Genomic DNA, 6,831 nt, shown 5'->3' with positions numbered 1-6,831 from the left:
AGAATACAATGGCTCCCCTCAACTGGTTAAACAAATCATCGATCCTTGGCAAAGGATACTTATTATTGATAGTTACCTTATTCAATTGCCGATAATCTATACATAGCGTCATTGAACCATCTTTCTTCTTTACAAATAATACGGGAGCACCCGAAGGCGAAAAACTTGGCCTTGAAAAACCTTTATTTGGCAGCTCTTGTAACTGTGCTTTTAACTCTTTCATCTCGGTTGGTGCCATCCTATACGGAGCAATAGAAATAGGAGCAGTTCCTGGCACCAGTTCAATACCAAACTCTATCTCTCTTTTAGGAGGCAATCTAGGTAATTCCTCCAGGAACACGTCTGGATATTCACATACTATTGGTACGGACTCAATCTTCAACTCTATTTCCTTAGTGTTCAAAATAAAAGTAAGGTAAGCTTCTTACCCTTTTCTCATATATCTCCGAGCCATCATTGAGGTAATTACAACCAGCGGTGTACCAATTCAAGAGAATCAACCCGTAGAATCTCACCATCTGGGCACTTTAGTACAATATACTTGCTACCATAGTTTACAATTACATTATACAGGGCTAACCAATCCATACCAAGTATTACACCAAACTTATCAAATAGCAATAACATAAGGTTAGCCAGAAAGCAATGACCCTGAATCGTCAAAGGACAATTCTTACAGACTTTATTAACTAGAACTGACTTGCCTAATGGGTTCGACACTCTGATAATAAATTCTGTAGGTTTAATGGATATATTCATACTAGACACCAATCTCAAGAAAATGTATGAGTGCGTCGACCCCGGATCAATTAAGGCAACAACATAAGTATTAAAAAGAGAAAAAAGTACCCGTGATGACTTTATGAGTAGAGGCTTCCTCTTGAGCGCATATTACATATGTTCTCACCGGGGGTCGAGCCTCTGATTTTGCAGTGTCTTTGGCTGTAATTCGACTGCCACTAGCACTTTCAGGATACCTTGGAGGTCTACCTCGTGGAATAGGAGCACTCAAATTTGGGGCTACTTCCACCTCTTTATCAGTTTCTTCAGGGCAGTCTCCAAGGAAGTGGTCAAGAGAACCACATCTATAGCACACACCGCTCTTCATTCAGAACTTTCTGAAGTGAAATTTGTTGCAACTTTTGCACTTCGGCTTTTGATCATCTACAATCACCACACTAGTCACCATCAGGGAAGAAGACTTCTGGTTACGTCGTTTAGAGTTTCTCGCTCTACCTTTATATCTTATCGATGAAGTGGAGCGTTCACGTTGACTCATTGGTTTCTTTGTGGGAAATGAGAGCGTCTTATCGCTGGACCTCTTGCTCGAAACTCAAGCTTCTCTCTTTACTTGTTTCCTTTCATTATTGAGCTCCTCGGCCTTTTTGGCTTGATCAGCTAATGCAGTGAACTCTCGTATATCAAGGATCCCAATCAATAACTTGATTTCCTCATTCAAACCTTCCAAAAAGCGTTTACACATTTCTCACTCTGTTTGGACTCATTCAGTTGCATACTAACTTAGCCTCACGAATTCACTTTCGTATTCTGATACCGTCTTATTTCCTTGTTTGAGCTCCAGGAACTCCTTCTGCTTCAAATCCAAGAACCTTTGACTGATGTATTTCTTCTTAAACTCTGCCTGGAAAAATTCCCAAGTAAGGTTTTCCTTTGGTACCACAGAAGATAAAGTCTTCCATTAATGGTATGCGGTATCCTTTAGAAGAGATATAGCAGACTTTAAACACTCCTCAGGTGTGCATGATAATTCGTCCAATACTCGTGTAGTATTCTCGAGCCAGAACTTGGCTCGTTCAGCATCATTATCAATCTTAACTCTAAATTCCTCAACCCCATACTTTCTAAGCTTGTCTACAGGGGCTGTACCAATTCTTACAGGTGCCATAACTCATGGAAATTCCTCATCAGGTTGGTTAGGGGGTGGGGGAGGTCATGGTATGTCGGGGCGATTCCTCAAATAATCCCCAAACCACTCATCCATCATGTCAAAGAAGGGGGCTCTGGCCTCTTCCCGACCTTCAAACATAGGGCTTCTGCTACTACTACAAACAACTCATTGTACGGAAGTTGGAGCATGGCTTTTGGCTCCCTCGGACTCATCTTGTGCTTGGTTGGAAGACATTTACTATATCCAAAGATAATTAAATAGTTAGGAGATGTCACACTATCAACATTTGTATAATCACATGTATAACGAAACTCAATACTCTCTATGGTAGTCCTAAAACCGACTAATCCATAACTCTGATACCACTAAATGTAACACCCCTTACTCGAGACCCGAGACCGAGACCAGGTACAAGGCGTTACCAGATATGTACTAAAACATTTTCGGGTAATACGGGTCATAAAATTTCGTTCCAAATTTAAAACTAATTAGATAACATCTCAATGTCCTTATTATGGGCCTATGAGACCCTAAACATACAATAAGAACAGTCAGAGATTAAACTGAGAACTTAAGAAAGTCCCTAGAAAATTTTCTAAGTTAAACCTCGCATGCCCGTGTGGAGGCAATGCACACGTCCTTGTGCTTTGGGACACACCCGTGTCCTACACCTGTGTTGAATTTCTAAAAATTATTTTTCATTTCGAACCTACAGGGGTTTTCACATGGCCATTTACATGCCAGTGTCCCTGGCCCTTGTCCTTTACACGGCCTAGACACGCCCTTGTACAAAAACTCGAGCATTCTATTTATAACGTCAATATACATTTAGGGGTACGTGGGTCATGCCCTCTACACGGTTGAGACAAATGGCCGTGTCTCTACCTGTGTGTTTACTACCACGTATTCTGACTTAAAATTTTTAGGTGCAGGGGACACATGGCCATACCACACACCAATAAACCATAATTTATACATATTTTTACCCCATGCTTAACACATTTTCTGGATGATTTTCCATTAGAATTGGTGAATTAGATGCTCCTAATGCTTTAATTTCATGTTTTATACTTAGGAGAGCATAGGAGACCGAAAGGAACGAGAAACAGCTCAAAAAAAGAGAAAAATGGGCCAAAGTACGAATTCAACACGACCTGGACCTCCTCACACTGGTAAACCACACGGCCGTGTCAATTTAGTAGATTTGAAGCATGACTTACACGGGCGTGTCCCTGTCGAGCTCAAGTTGAGTCCAATTCAGAAAAGGCAAATTTTGAGGGCTTCTAGGCATTCTAAAGCCTATAAATACACCCTAGAGGAAGAAAGTAAGGGGACATACAGGGAGGAAGAAAGGAATTACTCGAAGGAAGTCGATTGATCCATCTCAGAGCCGGATTCATCATCAAGACTTAAGATCTCCCTTCAATTTCCCTTTAGGAGTTTTTGGTTTTCTTTATGTTTTGTACTCATTATTCTTCTGAGATGTTTTCCTTTTTAGTTATGAACTAAATCCCCTAAATACCTCAGGGGGATGAAACCTAAGATGAATCTTGTAATTAATTTCTGAATTGTATGATAAATATTTAACTTATTCTTAATTATGTGTTCTTAATTCTTGTTTCGATGTACTAGGATAACGATTCAAGATAAGCTCTTATTCAGAGGAGGAATAGACCCTGTTTAAGAGTACATTTGTCATAATTAAGCGAAGTTGATTGCTCGCCTAGAGATAGGGTGACAAGATTTTGTCGGATTAGGGTGAAACCTAATAAGGGGATCCATAGATCAAGTTAATGCAACCCTAGGGTGTTAATTAGAGAAAAGTCTCAATTATTCAATCTAGGGATTAGACGTTATTATTCTTGAATAGGGATAATAACATAACTTAGGGATCTCTACGGAGCAAGTTAAATGAACAAATCGTCTGATTCGGAGCCAGAATAACAAGTGAACTCTAGGTGGATTTTTCCTTAGGTATTGTCTTAATTCAATCGTTTTCCAAAAGTAATCCCCCAATTCTACTTTATGTGAATTCTTAGATTATTTAATTAGTTAGTTAAAACAAAACCGCCTTATTCTTAGGATAGATAATAAAAAGACAGTCATTACTAGTACTTTTAGTTCCTTTGGGTTCGACAATCTGGTCTAGCTATAACTATACTACTGTTCGATAGGTACTCTTTCCTACATCGCGATAATAGTTAGTTTCAAGAACGAGTAATTATAAATATTTAAAACTTACCTGTCACGAAAATCGCGATCACACGCCCATGGGGCGATCCGTATGTCACACATGGCCTAGACACACGCCCATGTTTCTACCTGTGTGGACCTTGTTAGGCCATTTTCCAAGCCTTTAAGCCTAACAAGGTCCACACAAGTAGACACATATTCACTTGTAAATTACATGTTCACTTGTGTGCACTTAATTAACAAGTTAGTCTCATTACAATACACCATGTAATTTGTCTCAGATGAGCTCATCATTCAACACTTTCTTTTTTATATCTCATGTTAATCCCATTGAGTTTCTCAAAAATCTCGATGGATTATCCATTTAATGTCAATTCATAAGAGCGATTATCTTAAGTACAGACTCCCGCGAACCTCACATCATACAGCGGAATTACCAGTCCAAGCTAAATCCCCCACAATATAAACTCATATGGTGATGTTGGAATTACAAGTGCAAGTTAAATCCCTTATAGCAACAAACACCCTTAATGAGCTCGGATCTAAATTACCAGTCCAGGCTAAATTTAGACCCTAATCGGATTACCCCTCTGGGCTAAATCCACAATGCACACATATTCTTCGGGAGGCTTGATCACTTAAGGAACACTCGTCCGTGCTAGATCCTTTCTATATTTGAGATCAACGGATTACCCGTCTGGGCTGAAACCAGTGATGTTTCAAAAGCTCCAAACAGTGGGCCAATTTAGTGGTATGCGCACAGAAGATCCATATCTTCACCTTCGATTGTTTGTAGAGGTGAGTGATTCATTTAAGATAGCCAATGTGACTGAAGATGCACTAAGGTTGAAGTTATTTTCGTACTCGTTACGAGATCGAGCATGAGCATGGCTCAATTCATTGCCACCAAGTTCCATATCTACATGGCAAGAATTAGCAGAGATATTTTTGGTTAAGTATTTCCTACCTAGTAAAAACGCTAAGTTAAGGAACGAGATCACAACTTTCCAACAATTGGATGACGAGTCTTTGTATTAGGCTTGGGAGCGATTCAAGGAGTTACTTTGTAAGTGTCCTCATCATGGGATTCCTTATTATATTCGGTTGGAGACATTCTATAATACTCTCAATGTACATAGAAAATTAATGGTAGATGCTTCTGTGAATGGTATGATTTTTCCAAGTCCTATAATGAGGCTTATGAGATCATTGGCGAGTAATAACTATCAATGGCTAACAAATCGAATAGCTTCAGGAAGACGTGTAGCTGGAGTTCATAAAGTTTATGCCCTCACTTCGTTATCAGCTCAGGTATCGTCTATTTCCCCTATGTTAAAATAGTTTACTGCTAATAGTGCTAATAATTTTGCAGCTCAACCACCAAGTCCATTTGTAGTAGTTTCCTATGTGTACTGTGGGGAAGGTCATTCTTTTGAGAATTGTCCATCAAATCCTGAGTCAGTGTACTATGCGGGGAACCAACATCAAAATATGAGTGAACAAAGACCCTAGTCCAACTTCTACAATCCTTTATGGCGTAATCATCCTAACTTTTCTTGGAGAAATCAAGGAAATAGACTGAACAACAACCTATTACAACATAGACCCAACCAATCTTAGGGGTTTAATCAGCCAGCTCCAAAACCAACTTTAGCTAAAGCATCAAATAGTTTGGAGAACCTGTTGAAAGCTTACGTGGTAAACAATAACGCTTTGATCCAAAGCCAAGCAGCAACATTGAAAGGTTTGGAAAACCAAATAGGTCAGTTAGCTACAGAGCTTCGGAATAGACTGCAAGAAACCTTGCTAAGTGATACTGAGAATACAAGAAATTTGGTACAGAAATATCAAGGCAGTGGCATTACAAAGTGGTAAAATTCTGGAACCCCAATTGATTGATGTTGAAGATTAGTCCGTTGAGAAGAGTCAACCAGCTAATGAAATTCCTACACCAAAAGAGTCAGAATCTGTAAAGACTAACAAGGTAAATCCTAACTTGGTGAATTCAGATACTTTAACATCTTCTTTGGATGCAGATTTACTGGCTCAGTAGAGTTATCTAGTTCAACCGAAAGTTTTATCACCTCCATATCCATAAAGATTGCAGTAATACAAGTAGAAATATGATGTACAATTTAAGAAGTTTTTGGATGTTCTAAAGCTGTTACACGCCAATATTCCATTGGTGGAGGCTTTAGAACAAATGTCGAATTATGTGAAGTTTATGAAGGATATGTTGTTTAAGAAGAAACGACTGAGTGAGTATGAGACTGTTGCCTTGAAAAAAAAGTGCAGTGCATTCCTACAGAACAAACTGCCACCGAAATTGAAAAACCCAGGAAGATTTATTATACCCTGTAACATTAATGAATCCTACTATGGTAAAGCTTTGTATGATTTAGGAGCAGTATCAACTTGATGCCTAAGTTTATTTTCAAGATGCTAGGGATAGGTGAAGTAAGACCTACAACTATGATGCTACAGCTAGCGGATCGATCTTTAGCATATCTCGAAGGAAAGATCGAGGATGTTTTGGTAAGATTTGATAAATTTATTTTTTCCTAGTGATTTCATTGTCTTGGATTTTGAAGCAGATAAGGAAGTGCCAATCATCCTTGGGAGACCTTTCTTAGCCACGGGAAGAACGTTAATTAATGTGCAGAAAGGCGAACTCACCATGCGAGTTCAAGATGATCAGGTAACCTTTAACATCCTTAAAGAAATGAAAT

The 6,831-nt window shown here is 39.0% G+C and overlaps 1 non-coding gene across 1 annotated transcript; it reads right to left on the bottom strand.

The window, feature by feature from the left end:
• Nucleotides 1-5,083: 5,083 nt before the first annotated feature.
• Nucleotides 5,084-5,190, bottom strand: LOC128280039 (small nucleolar RNA R71). Its single transcript, XR_008270221.1, has one exon. It is a non-coding gene; the product is annotated as a small nucleolar RNA R71 (small nucleolar RNA).
• Between the last annotated feature and the right edge of the window lie 1,641 nt (nucleotides 5,191-6,831).

The sequence above is a fragment of the Gossypium arboreum genome, chromosome 8 (assembly GCF_025698485.1).
Source record: "Gossypium arboreum isolate Shixiya-1 chromosome 8, ASM2569848v2, whole genome shotgun sequence".
NCBI classification, from domain to species: domain Eukaryota; kingdom Viridiplantae; phylum Streptophyta; class Magnoliopsida; order Malvales; family Malvaceae; genus Gossypium; species Gossypium arboreum.
The sequence above is the reverse complement of the archived record's forward strand: the minus strand, read 5'-3'. Positions and strand labels throughout refer to the sequence as shown.